General features: G+C 37.7%; 1 long non-coding RNA gene across 1 annotated transcript in view; it reads left to right on the top strand.

Moving 5' to 3' along the window:
- Positions 1–17,595, top strand: part of LOC309607563 — a 736,883-nt gene that overhangs the window by 24,018 nt on the left and 695,270 nt on the right. The gene's annotated exons all lie outside the window — the stretch shown is intronic.

Genomic DNA, 17,595 nt, shown 5'->3' with positions numbered 1-17,595 from the left:
TGTTAAAATTTAATCATTGCTTTAGCTTCACAGTTTGCCTTTCGAGGCAAAGGGAGGCCTGCAAGGGAGGTGGTTCGCATAGTGAAAGGAATCTCTGAGCCTCAGTTTCTGTATCTGCAACTCGTGGATGTTAGTAACACCATCTCGTGGTGATGTTCGTTGGCATAAATTCAATAATGATAGCAAAGTTGCCGGTATGTGTTGAGTCCTAACACAGTAATCGTTGACAGGGAAAAACCCTCTGTTCCAGGATGAACAAAATAGTTTGCCATCCGTGAGACTGGGAACTAGAGCAGTCTGTGGGTTTTAATCCGGACGGTAGTTGGATTCAGGGGTGTGGCTTGAATGGCTCTGAATGAAGGGGCCTTTTGAAGGAGAGCAAACGAATGTTCTGTTTACTCAGCGTCAGCTGACACTAAACAGGCCAAGGAACAGTTTCATGGAGGATCAGGGTTCGGTTTTTACAACTGGTCGCACGCGTCCCTCATTTGAGGGTTCAAATGGGTAGTTTAAGAGAGAAGATGAATGTCTACGTTCTTGAAGGCCAGTTTGGGCGTGCACATCTGGGATTTGGGATCTCATTGGAAAGTCTGTGTTATTTAAATTTCTAAAACGAGCCCTCCTAATATGACCTCAAGCTAATGTGTGGGTCTGTTTGAATAACAGCTTTGAGTCATTTCTTCCAACAGGCCTACTAAGCAACTCAGGATAAAAGTATTGTTTCCCTTGAATGGTAGAATTGTCAGGAAGGTAACAAATTGCCCTAGACTTCTGTGGGTGAAATAGAATTCAAACTTGTTTCAATTTTTCTGGACTTAAAAAAAAAAAAAAAACCTTTGAGAGTTGACTGATATGAAAATACTGTGTGCTTGCCGGTGATTCTCCAGATGAAGACGCGTCGTGTTACAGTCTTGCCTTCTTTTTCTCTTTCCCGTGTTCCCACCCCCCATCTCTCACCAGACAGCATAGGTGAAGAGGTTGAGTTGTAGATCTCATTTCTCCTGTTTTGCTGCTTGTGAAGTCTGCCAACAGAATCCACCTTGACAAAGTCAAGGACTGTGCGTTTAATGTTGAACTGAGTGAATAAATTATGCATGAAATTGTACCGGAGTCTCTTGTGTGCAGAATTGCTCCTTTTGATATGAAAGGTTAATTCAGAAAGGAGTCCAAAATAGCTGGAAATTGTGGGGATAAGTGGATAGTATTCACTGTTGTGAGCTGTTATTACCAGAAATTGCATTCCCCTCTCTGGCTTCCCAGGAGATTTCGCTTTGCCAGTGAATATAAACTGTACTCAATAGAACAGCATTTAGGAGTAACAAGAGTGTATGTCCACACACAATGAGATATTCTAATGGTGTTTTAAAAAGAAGTTGTACTTTTTCATGTATATCACGCACCCCAAGGAAGAATTTCTATTGCATTTAGGTCAAGAACAAGGCATATCCAACGTTATGAGTTTTGAGCGTATATGGATTGCAAGGGGCTGACCGGGACTCCTACTTTGGAGCCTGGGCTGGTCATGCCACTGATTAGCTATGCAAGCCTGGCTCCTGCTAAAGCCCAAACCATCTTTGCTTCAAGAAGGAGCCGCCCCAAATTGTTTTATCACTACCTCTTACACATCCAGCTTTAGTTTAATCTTTGGTAAATTTATGAAGCCCTTCAACCTGTTTCACTTAAATGTCCTTTTAACACACACCCTTATATCATTTTTATGTTAGTTCATTATTTCCAGCAGAAAAGCATAGTTGTCTGGAAAGCTAAATTTTCCTTAAAATACACATCCACATATTTTGGGAGCTTGTTAGAGACTCCTTTTTGTGTTTCCATCACAAGGGAACAGAATTGTGCCACCAGACTGTGGAAGTTGTTTATTTTTGTCGCTCTTATGTACATTTTCAGAAACCATCTCCTTCTTAATCTCCACTGGGGACCAGTAGTTTTTTTCTCTAATTATAAAGTGGTCTCATTTCTGACCTGGGGTAGTTTTAAATTTTAATTCCTGGCTTCTGTTTATAAACTGTTAGACTACATTATCCTGTTGGGAACATTGAGAGGAAGGCTTCAGTCTTTTGTGTTGGTTTTAACAATTAGATATTCATTCAGTGTCTTGAAATGTATTTTGGGCCAATGAAATATGCATTTTTGATGTAGATTTTTTTCTTTCCGTGTTTCACTTATCTATGTATTTCACATTAGCAGTGAAGCTTTTCAGACTCTGGATGGGTGATGGTGAATTTCTGTTAGTATTATTAAAAATCTAAGAGGCGTGAACACAATTGATAGGGTTACTTTCTTTAGTATTCTTTTTTGGTTTCAAAATGTTTACATGGAAAAAGGTGTAGAAATCGTGGCATAGGGAATATATTTCTACAAATTTTGGCAGGTGCTGGGTTAAAGTTGCTCAAACATCAAGGAGCCTGTGGGTTTTTTTTTTCAAAGTGTTATTTTGTTACTTTATGGCATTACTAAGGATCCTTTAAAATGACTAATCCCTACCCGACTCATTAATGCCAGGAGTGTTAAATTTCTTTTTTCTGCTGTCTGTGACTCATTAGTCTGTGTTCTGGACAGCAAATTGGCAAAATGGCCTTTTGTCACTGGAAAGTGTTCCTTTTGCACTTGGAGAATATAATGTACCTGAGGGGCTGCAAAAATTTTTTTCATGCGAACCTGGATGCCCCAGGCTGCTAAAACCTAAGAGTTAAGTCACAAGGAGGTATGGAATCATGCTTAACCTCCTGAGGACTTAATTACAGTGGTGTCTACCCTTGTGGTACTAGATTCGATGTATTTTAAAATCTTTGGGGCCAAAGATGCCGTTTTGATGCAGATTTAAATACCTTCAGCAGATTAAACTGAAAAATCCTTGAATAAACAACTTTGTAGCCCTGGGGACAGGTACTGAAGGTAGTGAAGATGCCGATTAATGTCTTATTTTAATTTACAGAATTCTGCAAGATTAAGTAGTAGAAGTTTTCATAGACTTCTGTAGAATATGCATCCATGTATGAATAAAACAAAAACCGAAGTTCTTTTAAGAGATGTTCCATCTAGCATTTACATATATCTATGTATGTATAGAATAATACATGTAATTGTTTTACATATAAATCTATAATTTTACATATAAAACAAATAATTTTAAATATTTTATAAAATTTTAAATATATTTTGAATATATTATAAATATACTTTACATATAATTTGAATGACACAAATATATTTTCTATAATTTTAAGTATAACATTTAAATGTTATACTGAAAATTATGGTGACAGATTGTTAACTTCTACCCCAGACATTTTTGCCAGCAAAGAATCACCCAAAGAAACAATTTAGAAGCAAATGGAGACTCTTTTCCGTAAAGTAATTAATACCTTTAAAAGCATGTTTGAAATAACTAGTTAAGCAAGAGAATCAATCTCTTTTAAAAGCTTTCAATTCACCAGAGGCCCCTTCAACAGCACACACCTGCTCACCAGCGGTTCAACACCCTGACACCATCAACGCTTTCTTTATCCACCCTCCTTTTTCTTGAGGGAGGAAGAAGCAGATACATATTTCCTTAAAAATTTATACATCCCTCCACCCCCAAGATCCAAACGCATGATGCATTCAGTTTTCATTATGAAGTGACTAGTGAATATTTAGAAGCCTGCGTTTAAAATTGCGGGTATTAAATGCACATAAAATGAATGTATTGTTTGTGAAATGTTAAACACAAGTCCTTTTTTTCCCAGTTGTTAAGCACAAATATGGGTCTGCCATGCATGTGTGTTATCTTGGGAAAATGTGGGGCTTTATTAGCCCTTCTTTAAATCATACAAATTATTCCTTTTAGCTATAAAGGATCTTTTCTTTTGTAAGTTTTTTTGACTAAAGGTAACTTCACAAAAGCGTATGTAAGTTAACCAGAAATGCAAGGAAAAAGTAACACTTGTTCAGAAGTGATGTATCTTTTTAAGCATCATTTGGGGGCGATAGAAAAGGCAATTTTTAAAATGCAAGTAATCTTTAGGAAAAATATTATGAAAAGGCTTTATTAGTATTATGTTGTATTGTGTTAGCATCCATTTCATGGGAAAGATGTTTCATTTTAACAAGATCCTCCACTGGCAAGAAAATTAACTTTTTTTCTGCTTTGGCACAGCTCCAATCCTTTTTTCCTTTCCTCTCCTAGTGGATGAAATGATCTGAGTGGAAAAAAGGTTTTTTTTTTTTTTTTTGGAAAGAACAGATTTACAGGTGAATGTGACCAATGAAAATATTTGAAGTGAAAAAATGAAAATCAAGTGATTGCTGCATATCTTTTTGGTGAGCAGTTTGGAGTTCTGCTGACTGGGTATAAGGAATGACCATCTAACCCAATTGGTGAGAGAGCACATTTTAATCCACTAATGTTGCGTATTGATTTTGGAAGATGTGCAATGTGATACATGCAATAGGAATTTTTGCAGCTGGTATCAAGTATATCCAGTGCTAATATTTATTTTATTATTCATTACGTTCTTGTACTTTACAGCTTTTAGGCAGAAAAGTTGATATTTACCCTTGATATACTTAAAAAAATTTTTTTTATTGGAGTATAATCGCTTTACAATGTTGTGTTAGTTTCTGCTGTACAATGAAGTGAATCATCTATATGTATACATATATCCCCTCCCTATTGGACCTCCCCCACCCCCGCCCCGCCCCCATCCCACCCATCTAGGTCATCACAGAGCACTGAGCTGAGCTCCCTATGCTGTACAGCAGGTTTCCCTGCTATTTGGAAACCTAGGAGAGATGTTTTCTTTTTCGGTTGCTGTGTGGATCAGTTTCCTATTGCTATTGTAACAAAGTATCACATACAAACAATATAAATTTATTATGTTACCATTCTAGGTCTCACTGAGCTAAAATGAAGGTGTTGGTAGGGCTACATTCCTTTCTGGAGGCTGTAGCTGGTCATTTGTTTCCTTGGCTTTTCCAGATTCTAGAGGCTGCTCGCTGGCATTCCTTGACTCATGGTCCCTTCTTCCATCATCAAAGCCAGCCATGTTGCATCCCTCTGACTATTCTTCCATAGTCACATCTTCCTCTGCCTGTCACCTTAGCAGGAAAGGGCTCTGTTGACTCATGTGACTAGGTTGGGCTCATCCAGATGATTCAAGCTCATACCCCACCTCAAGGTGATTAACATCTGCAAAGTCCCTTTTCTCAGGTTAGGTAATATATTCACAGGTTCTGAGGATTTGGATGTAGACATCTTTGGGGGACCATTATTCTGTCAGTGTGCAGAAGAAGGATGAAGAGAGTCAACAGCAATAGCAATCATTGCCATTGATTTTATTTGGTGCCTCCTTTGGCTATTTACAAAACTGACCATGCATGATGCACAGTAGGCACTCAGTGAGTATTTATTTAAGAAAATGAATGAATGGATTCATTGATTCTTGTCTTTATTCATCAGATGGTATTATTTGGAGCGTGTAGCAGAAGTGAGAAGGCACTTCAGGTTTGGTCAGTAGCAGAGAAATGGAAAGGTTTTGCAGGAATTTATTGATATATATAAGCAAATCCATTGCTTGGTGTAACATTTGCCAGAGGCATGAGGCTACAGGAACTTAAAACTAAGCATCAGGTGCTGGAATAAAGTCACTGCTAGTGCTCAGAAGTCAAAGTACAAATCTGTATACCTGTTCCCTGAAGGACGCAGACAGCAGAAGGTCCGTAACGCTGAGTGTGCCTTCAACCCTGTGAAATATACTAGGAGGGGACAAAATAAAGTTCAGCACACACAGGCCACCTAGAGTGATCTGGCATCATGGACGATTCTTCTTGGGCACAGTCAATGGGGTTATGAAGCTTCTTTTAACTACTGGGGTTTGGCTGGCATGAATCTCGTGTGTCTCTTTGAGAGTAAACAGAGCACACACCTGTCTTTGTTCCTGTTTCAGAGTTGAGATCCCAAAGTGGAAAAGGCTTGGGCTTCAGGAAAAGACCTGCTTTAAATTCCTGCATAACTGGGTAACCAAGTATCGGTAAAATAGAGATAATAATATCTACTTTGTGGATTGCTGGAAAGATTAGGGAGACCTTTATAAGGCCTTTAGCAAAGGAACAATGAATATAGTAGGTACTCAATAAGCATTATTATTATTATTATCATTATTATAACATTTCTGAGCCAGCCTCTAATTTTGCTAGTAATGTGTTATACAAAAATGTCATTCATCTCAGATAACTAAGAGGCACACTTTAGTTAAGAGTTTAGGCTCTGATTTATTCATCCATTTATTCATTCATTTTTTTTTCACACATTCCAAAATGCCCTATTGCTATTATGCAATGGGCTGTGAATATAACAGTGAACAGAAGTTGTGGTCTGTTGCCCCATGGTGCTTTCAGTCTAGTGGAAGGGACAGGCCATCAAGTAAATAAAGAAATCCAGGCTCATATTCCTGGTGCCATAACTTACCAGCTGTGTGGTTCTGGGCAGATGACCATTACTTCTCTGAATCTTTACTTCCTCATCTGTAACTGAGGTTAACAGGACTTACCTTGAAACGTTGTTATGGAGATTAAATGATGTAACGCACATACATATTTAACATAGTCGTTGGCACATAAGAATGATTATTTTGTAACTGGTTTGGGGGAGTGTTTAAAGAAGATACATTTTTGATGAGATAGCTGTGTCCTTTACAGGGAGAGCACCACGTAGCATATAAACTTTTAAAAAGTGCGGCTGTGTCCTCGTCTTTCCTCCTGGATTCCTCATGCTCAGTTTTTCAGGGGGTACTTTTCCTGCTAATACTAGTGCTCCTCTACCTACAACTACAGCTATTAATACTATTGCTGTTACTACTGTACTTAGCATATACTAAGTTTTTGCTCTGTGTCGGTCACTATGCTAATCACAGTACCTGTGTTATGATGTTTAATCCACCTCCTGGCTCTGTAGCATAGATTAGGTGCTGTTTTAGAACCCATTTCACTGCTAAGGAAACAGACCCAAGAGGGTTAAACCTTAGCTCTACATCAAGGGAGTGATGGCCCAGAATTCTACCCCAGGTAGTCCAACTCCAGTGCCTGCCATTCTTTGGAAGGAAGCAGGTTTGGGGATAACTTTCCAGTGAGATAAATTTCATGGAGGATGATTGGAAAATAGAAGAGGAATGTAGGGCTGAAATTCCACTTGGCTGCTCTGTGATAAAGGAGGTAGAATTCATTTGCTGATACGCTCATTCTTCGATCAAACACCTACCAAGTGCCTACCAGTACTGGGTGCCCTTAGAAGAGATGAAGTTGGTGTCCCCAAGGACTTTTCACTCCGTTGTGGGGGCACGAGTGACAGGTTGGTAAACACAGTGTGCTGCCTGGTCTCATAGAGGCCTTGTGCATGTGGTAGGAGAGTTCAGGACATCCCATCTAGCCTTGGGTGGCCGGGAAAGGTTTCCTGGAGGATGTACATCCTGAGGAAAATTTAAGATTTGCTTACCAGAACCTTAGAAAATTATTTACTAAGACATGTGGACGAATGCATAGCATAATGGTTAAGAGTACAAGCTTTGGAGTTAAAATTGGCTACTTTCACCGCCTGCCTCTTCCATTTTCTAACTCTGTGACCTTTTCCCATTAAGCTCTTAGAGTCGTTATCTGAAAGTTGGGAACGCTCAGAGTATCTCTTTCTTTGGAGTGTAGTGAAGACTACAGGGAAAGCTGTTGGCAGAGCACCAGGTGTGTGGTGAATGTCAACAGAAGTTAACCTTTATTACCACTGTTCTTGTCGATATCGCAGTTGTCGTCGTCATCGCCATCATCATTTTTCTTTTAGAAATAATCCTGAACAGCACGACAGGTAATAAAGGGATGTTTTTAGTTGTTGTTGCTGAATTCTTAAGAAACCTAGTACCTTGGTCTTAATTTTTAGAGCTGGAAAAATTTCAGACAGTTTATAAGTGCCTGTGATCTTATACAAATACATATTACTGGAATGATACGTGGAAAGAGCACAGTTTGTTTTCACCCCAGCTGAAAATGTGCAATGACATAATGTAACCCTTTAAGATAACAGAAGCTAGCTGCCCCATTCATATTTAAATATGAGTCACCTTCCAGGGAGACTTGCAAGATTCTACGTGACAAGCTGGAAAAGTAAAAACTGCTAGCAAGGTGGGAAAGAATAAATGCACACTTGGAGGGAGGTATTATAGGCTAGAGGCCCCATCTAGCCAATTCCCGTTTGGAGCAGAAAAATGACACCCTAGCGGCCAGAGAGAAGAACTGCAGCACCGTGACATCATGGTCCAGATTATTGAACTATGGGGCGCTTTTCACATTTGAGGAACCCTTTTCACTTGTTTAGAAATATTTTGTATAAATGGCATATATGCCCAGGCACAAACATAGTCTGCTGTAATGACTTTTAAAAAACACAGTGTAGTTATTTCTGAATTTTCCCCCATTGGGACCCTCATGTGTCTTGGATCAGGTTGGCCAAACCACTTCCAATATCTTCTAGTTCAGCCGAGCAGGTCTCAGAAGAAAAATAAAGACCAAATTCTTGACAATAAGGACAGCAAAAGAAAGGTCAGAAACTTCAAATAATGTCCATCTCCATCAGTGTTTGCTGAGAACCCATCAGAAAGAGGAGGCCTGAACGTGGTGCTTGGGGACAACATTTAACAAATTAATTAGTTATGTAAATTGAATTGACACATAGACAGTTGGATGAGGTTAGGAGGTTAGTTTGAAGGAATGACAAACTGCTAATTAGGGCTCCTCTCACGGCTGAATCAGATTTGCTATGGGTCTGTCTCTGTGAACTTTTACGTGAATGGTAATTCAGTGATCAGTACTCAGTTGGTTGAATCAAAACCTGGCAGTCACTTTAATATAGGCCGTTTTGGACAGGCTGTGGCATATCTCCTGTGCATAAAGTAATCACTGTCATTGAAAACAATCCTGCTCACCAGAAAAGGCAGTGGGCATGACTTTCAGGAGTAGAGTCAGGTTGTTAGAGAAGGTAAAACAGCGAGTGTAAAGGTGAACTTGAATTTTGCCTTCCAGTAAAAATCTCTTGGAGGGCAACGACTATATGAACTACACTTGGACTTCCAATTCCTCTTCTACCAATTTAACAACATAATTCAAGATGTACGTAGGACTTAACAATGAAGATGTTCAGAGTAGCATTGTTTACTTTAATGAAAGATTGGAAATAAAATATTTGCAGTGAGGTATTGATTAAGTAAATTATAAACACCCAAACAATGAAGTATTTTTGTGCTGTATATATATATGTATATATACATATGTATATACATGTATATGTGTATATATATACATATATATGAAACAACATAAAGATGTATACTGTATATTACTAAGAGAAAAATAAGATGGTAGTTCTGATTTTGATTTTGATGATGATCTCATTTAACTGGTATCTTTTTCTACAATATTCTTTAAGAAGAAATTGTGGAACGTCTTTCCTATGTGAGATCTTTCCATTTCTACTAACTTAATTATTCAGTTTGTTTTGGTCGAGTTTTGATGCTTGATTTCTTAGCTGTGTCAAAAGTAATGTTTACTTTTAGTAAAGATAATTTAAAATAGAAAAGTTAATTATTTTCTTAACTCTAACTACTTATTCATAAGAAAACCAAAAAAAAAAAAAAAAAAATTACCCGCGAGAATATTTTTTCACCCCTAAATCTGCTTGAGCAAAAGCCATCCTATCTCTCTTCACTCATCACTTCAGCAGCTTCCTGCAGTTATTGAAGAAGTTGGGAGAGTAAATGGTGTTATATTATCATAAACACTGCCTCCATTTAATGTATGTGGAGAAATATTTTATAATTTCTGTGTTAAATTTCATTTATTGCCTATATGTTGCTATTGTAGCAGCAAACATTGGTTAAATGTGAGATTCTGTGATTGCCATTCCACCTAGCTTAATTTGGTGAAAGACAGTGTAGAATGGCCTTCTGGCATTAATGCCACATGTGATGCTACACACACGTACATGCATGTATATTAGATCAGGGTTTCTCATTCTTGGCCCCATTGACATTTGGGGTTGAATAATTCTTTATTGTAGAGGGCTGTACTGTGCACCGTAGGATGTTTAGTGGCATCCAGGGCCTCTACTCACTAGATTCCAGTAGCACCCCTCATCTACCTCTTTCTGAACAGTGAATAACCAAAAATGTCTCCAGAAATTGCCAAATGTCCCCTGGGGTTGGGAGACAACCCTGGCTGAGATTGATATACGTACAGTATTAATGGGTGTTATTTTGGGGTGGTGAGAACATGAATGATTTCCCTTCTCCTGTCTGCTTTTCTCGTTTTAATTTGTTTATACTGATGTGTATGACTCTAATATTCGAAAAAAGGCCAAAAGACAGAATATTCATAATAAATGAAACAAAGCTCTGAAAAGCAGGACATAGAGCACTAAATCACTTATGGTCCTTGCAGTTGTAGAGTGCTTTGCAATTTGCAGTTACCTTCACACATACATATCATTCTTTTGGACTTTCAGTTTTGTGAAGTAGGTGGATAGGGATTATTACCATCCTTCTTTACAGATATAAATACTGAGGTCAAGATCAAGTGGTTAAAGAGCAGACCTTGCACTAGAGCTCCAACCTCTTGACTCCTGAATTACCTTAACCACTGCTCCGGGGCTGATCACCTGTTCCATGTGTGACATGGAGGCATGGCTCTGATATCTACTGGGCTTCGTATCCCTGTGGTCAAATAGACTCTTTAATGGAGAATTAGAATTAACAAATAGAAAAGAGAACAGAAGGGCAAGGCATCTCCTATTAAAGACCCACGTCTGGGTCTTTAGATGGATGAATGGTCTGGTCTCAGATGGATGAATGATTTCCTTGACTGAGCTTCCTCCTAGGGTCCCAAACCATGTTCAAGGTTTTTAGGGTTGCCAACTTTTATTTTGCCATGTAAAACCATTTAAAATTTACTATTTATGATTACCATTACTTCCATCTTCAAGTTTTTAATATACAAAGGAGACTGACAAGTGTCAATTTTGTGAGTTGTTTTCTATGAAATCATTTACATACTCAGCTTTTCTGTCCTGGATGCATATTTATTTTGAGAAACTTAAATGGAATTAATTCCCCTACTTCCAAGGGAAAAGACCCTTCCAGATTTCCCATTATATTAAGTTTCTGGGGATCTCTTTTTTTCCATGGGTGCATTTCCTCTCGTTGTATTAACATAATGGGAATTAAGCATGTGCATCGACTGATATATCTCCCATATGCTGGGAATTTAATTTCCCAGTCTAGGTGTGTCTTGGATAAGGCACAGTAATTATTATTACCCATTAATATCAGAGTGCACAAAAATACCCTGAGAAGTAAATATTTAATATTTCACACTCATTGCCTCTTTTTAGTTTTTAATTTACTGTGTGCATAGCGAGCAAATTATATGTCTTTTCTTGCACCAGTCTTAAAATTAAGCTCTTTTAATTTTGAATAGCATCTGGTTGTCAAACACACACCATTTTATTTTCTTACATTGAGTCCTGAGCTTTCCAGCCTCTCTGAAAAGGAGTCAACATATAGATATAGGTGAGTGTAAAAGATCTTATTTTAGATTTTAATTTTTGTTTCAATTTTAAGAGCATTAATACGTCGCCCCAGTGACTACACTTTTAATTTAACCTACTGGGCTTGCATTCTCACATTTCAAAACTGACAAATGAATGGGGAAGGAGGGAAGGCTTTATGTAGTGTTGGACTTGGCGTTACTCCTTTAAAAGCAACATTACCCATCTCTGGATCTTGGAATGCCTTGCAGAGAGGAAAGCCCAGCACATAATTTGGTTCTCCAAATAATTCTTGAACTAATCAAATCAATCTGTGCCTCATAACTCCACCATTCCCCCTCTTGGCTTCCTTGTGTGTTGACTTTGCATCTTCTCTTGTTCTGCCCGTGGTTTGACCCTAAAATGTGAGCATTTGTTTTCCGGGTTGTTCCTTTCTGTTCTGTCTGTGACTTTTTCAAGCCTGTAAAGCTAAAGCATGTCTCTGGTACCACTTAGGACATCATTTACCCGAAAGCTCTAGGAGGGGTTCCAATCATCCAGCATTTCTGTTAGCTTAGATTTAGGATTGTAGACTCAGTTGTGTCCAAGAGCCAGACAGGTGATGTAGATGTGTGGAGTGTGCAGCGGGCAGGACGATAGGGAGTAGTGAGGAGTGTGGTGAGCTGGAGCATGTAAGACCTGCATAAAAGGGGAAGTGGCTCTGTCATTTCTGCTCAATGTTGCTGTTCAGGAATATGTACCCAGAGTTGCCAGATATTTTTGTTAAGAGAGAAGTCAGAAATCTAGACTTGGTTGAAATATTGCCATTTTCTTTTTTTTTTTTTAATTAAATTAAAATTTTTAATTGAAGTATAGTTGATTTACAATATCATAGCACAGTGATTCACTTATACATATGTATATATTCTTTTTCAGATTCTTTTCCCTTATAGGTTGTTACAAACTATTGAGCATAGTTCCCTGTGCTATACTCTATTTTCAGATATGACAGTAAGTTCCTAATTTTTAAAAATGCTGTTGCATATCAGAGAATTTTGAAATTTGCCTGGATATTTGACAATGTGGAGGAATTAGTGTTAACTTTTGGGGCATGCTGTTGGTATGATAGTTATGTTTTTTAAACTGTCCTTATATTTAAAAATATTCACTGAACTCTTTACAGATGCATGATGCAGTGTTTGAGATTTGTTTCAAAATGATCCAGGGGTTAGGGTGGGGAAGTGGAAATAAATGAAACAAGGGGTAAAAATGAAATGACATTGACCATGGATTGATAATTATTGAAACTGCATGATGGATGAATACACGTGTATTTAAATTTGTACATGTTTGAAGTTTCCCTAATAAAGAGTTCAATAAACAAAAAACAAAAACAAAAAACCGTGGCCACAGTCTAGATTTTACCTCAGGCTACGAGAGTTGTCTTTGATCCATGATTTTTTCTATACATGTCCCAGTCTACTTATGTTTTCAATCTGTACTGTGTTCGGTTATGGTATTTTTTAAACTTTATCGTAAATGTACCAATCTAATGCTGTGTGAGCTGTCTCTCATTCCACAGTTCTTGAACTTTTTTGAACAAGTGCTTGTTCATCTCATTTATTTCGTAAATTTTTTGAACCTCCAATCGTATTCCCTTGAGCTTTCATCATTCCAGAAGACTTTTATCTCTTTGTTATTCTCTCCTCATGGGAAAGTTCTCAGATTTATTAACAAGCATTTCAGAGGATTTTCGTGGAACTTACCTCTTGTGATGCATTGTGTCTTTTCTAAGGCACATGTGAATTTGCACAAGTTCCAAATGTGTCCTAGGTTGGAAAAAGGAGGGTCAGTTTTCCTTTTAATTTTGTCACCTTTCTTACCTATTTTTCTTTTCTTTTCTATCAGGATTGGAATCTGCCTGTCTATTCCCCCCTCTTTGGACCGTGAGCTTTCTGAGGACCATTATGGTTCGCACCCCAGTGCTGAGCCAGCGCCCATGTGGGTGGACAGCCTTTCATTTATTCAGAGAGATTTATTGAGCCCCTTACTCTGTGGCAATTTTTTCATCTCATTTCTTCTCGCTACTTCAGTTTCACTTCTTTTTTTGCTGAAAGTGAGGTAGTCTTACTCTTGTGAAAGAGGAGCATACTATTCCAATTATCTTTTGGGTACTTTCTGTTTTCTTATTCTCAGGTTCTATATAGACTGATCCACAGCCTCATTTACTGGTTAGTTTTGATCTTTCTTCTTCTTTCTTCTTCTTCTTAGGAAACCTCAAAGTGACAGGTGAAAGGCTCCGTGGAATTCCTATTGCTTTTTACCAATCTCAGGTTTTATATCCTGCCTCGACAAGCTCTCTTCCTTTGTTCCTTTATTTAGCAGAGATTTTTTCGAGCACCTACTGTATGTCAGGCACTGTTCTAGACTGTGAGGATCTAGTAGTAAACAAAACAGACAAAAATCCCTGCCTTAAATTACTGAGGAAGATGGATAAAAACTGGGTTTCCACAATGGGAAGAAGGATTTGGTAGCTTCTTAAAAGCTGTATCTGTTCATCAACAATTATGATACCTTTCAGATTTTCTACTTTTGTTTCCTTTCTGGATGTTTAGAGAGAACTCTTCCCTCTTTTCCTTTTTTTAAAGACCTGTTTGATGTTCTACATATGGTCTTTATTTCTCTTCATTAAAAAAGTTAATGGATATATACTGGCTAGGTGGAAAATAATTTAATAAAGTAAAGTTAAATAATATTAAAATTCATAGCATATCAATAAAAATGTTTATATCTCACATCTAACACTTCTTTAGGTGTTAAGATAGAGTGTTATTGAAATTAACAAAAGATTCTCATTCATGCTAGAATGTAAACAGCCCTAAGCCATATATTCTTCCCACTGTGAGTATTAGGCCATGTTCAATCCTTATCAGTTACATGTACTTTTCCTATGACAGGAGGCCATATTTTGATGCCAAAGTTAACTGGTGCTATCTTGAAAAAAAAAAGCCTTATCTATATAAACGAACTAGTTTAAAAATACTATGGCTTTTAGTCAACTAATCAGCTATGAAAGTAGCTGCATCCAGAGAAAACATTTATCTGTTAAGAAATAGCTAATCTGTTTGTGTCCCAAAAAAAGGCAGGCAGGAATTTACGGATGTGATAGCCAGAGATGAGTGCCAAGAGAAAAAGACATAGCTGCTTAATACTCCTACTCAATTACATCAGAGCTCTTCCTTTCCCTTCTGTTGTCACAAAACGACCCTGCCCAACTTTAGTCAAGCAAAACTGCAGAATAAACTTTATGGATGATTTGTAACTTTCTCTTGGGGAGGGGAAGCGACGACAGTGATTGCTTCATGCCCTTCTTTCCCATCTTCCTTCCTTCCTTCCCTCTCTCTTGTGGAATGTTTATTTATCTTCTTTTTAAGGCTATTTGATCCTAAAGGGGTGGAATATTTTTAATTCACTTTAAAAGAATGTTTCCATATACATTTTAAAAATTTTGGATTATTCTTGTAGGACTTTAACACAACACTGAAACTTTGGCATCTGCAAGCATAATTCAACGAAGAATTGTCTTTGCCTTGTTTGAGGACATTTAGTTTTGAAATAACAGCATTAGAGTCTTTTGAAAATAACAGAACATGAACAGAAAATTATTTCCCTTGGAAAAAACTGTAGCTAATTTTTCCTTTGGCTGATTTGCTGCTGAAATCACACATTCGTATAAATGCCAAGCTATACATATGCATATACATATGTATATGGATGTGCATGTGTGTGTGTGTGTGTGTGTGTGTGTGTGTGTGTGTGTGTGTGTAAAACGCCACTCTACAATCATGCTATAAATTGGAGAATTTGTCTTTTGAAATTAACACTCATTCACATCCAGGTCAGGAAATAATGCAGAATGTTGGTGTTGCTAGGACACTTCATCTAAGATTTTAATTAATTAAGTTTTACAATTCCCCCATGCAGTGGGCAAATACTGTCATTATCTCTGCTTTATTGATGGGAAATTTGAGAGTAAAATCTTGTTCAAGGGCAAACAAAATCCAGGTCCTCAGAGCCAGAGTGAAAGGAAAATCTCAGACATTTATGTGCTATTTCACTTGAAAAGTATTGGTTGAGTGAATGGAATATCCATATAAAAAAGATTTTGGATCTGAATTGGTCAAGATATCTTCTTATTTGTTTTTCCTTTTGAGAAAAATGCCGTCTAACCTCTGAATTTAGTTGAATTTCATGCAGCCTCAGGAGAGTGGATGAAGAAAGGCAGATGTACAGACCTAAACGGAGGTAGTCGAGGCTGGCACTGCACAGGGATAGCAAGAGAGATGAGTGCAGGAGCCCCGTTCCCCCAGCCCATTTGACGGGATGTTGTAACAGGGTCTCACCAGCATGGAGCTGAATGGATGTTGAACTCCATAGCATGAAGCTGCGTTTCTGCTTGACTTTACTTTGCATCTGAAGTTGTAGTTTGCCTCAGTTTTGGTGCAGTGAAAGTCCAACTAACTCAGAAAAGACGCTGGACAGAATCACCAGATTTAAAGCAACAGTCTCTTAAAATTCTAAGAACAATGGGGAAAATGACAGATTTTATACATTTTAAAATATAATGCCTGTCCTGGGCCCAGATTGAGTCTCAGTCCATAAAAACCCAGGGCTAACTTTTGTGACCGTAAGACTGAGGAGTAAGCATTTTTTAAAAAAAATTCTTGGAATATTAGGTAACTGATCTTGTTATCATTTAACTTTCCAATAATCACCAAATTGGGTCATCCCTAGAAACTATTCTTGTCCAAAGTTCTTTTCTAATGACATTGTCTCATTCGTTTCTCTCTAGTAATAGAGGGCCTGCATTCACTGAGCAGTTGCTACTTACTAGCAACTGTATACATCATCATATATATCTCACAATAGGTAGGTTTTATTTTTAATTTCATTTTACATTTAAACCAAGACAGAGAGATTAAATTGACTAATGACTAAGAGCACACAGCTATCATGAGATAGAGTACAGATTTGAATCTGGTCTGTAGGACCCCAAACCCTAAGCCTACAGGAATTATTACTACCCTTGCCAGTAGGCAGATATTAATGTACCCATTTTATGGATTGAGGAAACCAGGAAGGTTAATTGACCAGCTAAAAGTCACAGCTCTCTATTTTTTTCTAACAAAGAACTCATTCCACCAGACCACAGACTTGGGGGATGAGAAAAATGTGTGCTGGCGAGAAGGTTTTTGTACGTATTATTTGTAAAGTGACATGTTTATGGTATGAATAAATAATAATTGAACTTGAATCAATAGAAATTTTATTTTAAAATACAGGAAGAAGACATTAGGTAAGCATTTTAGATGAGATCATAAATTCAAAATTTGGTTTCTAAGGTTCAATTTGGTGATGGCGGGCTTTTTAGCTGTTTTAGTGAAAAACATAATCATTTATTCATTGCACCTGCAGGTATTTAGATCTGTCACCTGTATATTGTTAAAAGTGGTAATAAAAAACTGGAAGATATAGACTCTCTTGAAGATCTTGAATTTCATATCTACTATGTGGAAAACCACGAGTAACAAGCACTGTGAAATGGCTGTATGGATTTATAGGAAAAGAGAGATCATTGTCAGTTGGTATTAGTCAAGGATGTCTTCATGGAGATCATTTATCTTGAGCTGCATCTGAAAGGAATAAGAGAATTGGGATTTGCTAAGAATTAGATGAAGGGGAAATCACTCTATTATTGTAAGGTTTATGACTCATTGCTAGAGAAGTAAGTGCCCTCTCCATGCCAGGCACTGTCCTAGGAGCTGGGGATACAGCTGTGACAGTGACACACAGTCTGTGCCTTCATGGATTGTACAGCCCAGAGGAGAAACCAACATTAAACAAGGGATTATTAGGACATCGGTGCTGTGAGAGCCCAGGGCAAGGGAATGTGACCTAACATGGGAATCAGGGAGGCAAAAGCTCCCGGGGGAAGTGTTCTTTTCTTTTTTTAAGAATTTATTATTTATTTATTTATT

Source organism: Balaenoptera borealis (assembly GCF_965194805.1).
Source record: "Balaenoptera borealis genome assembly, chromosome: 12".
NCBI classification, from domain to species: domain Eukaryota; kingdom Metazoa; phylum Chordata; class Mammalia; order Artiodactyla; family Balaenopteridae; genus Balaenoptera; species Balaenoptera borealis.
Note: the sequence above shows the minus strand (reverse complement) of the source record. Positions and strands in the feature narration are given on the sequence as shown.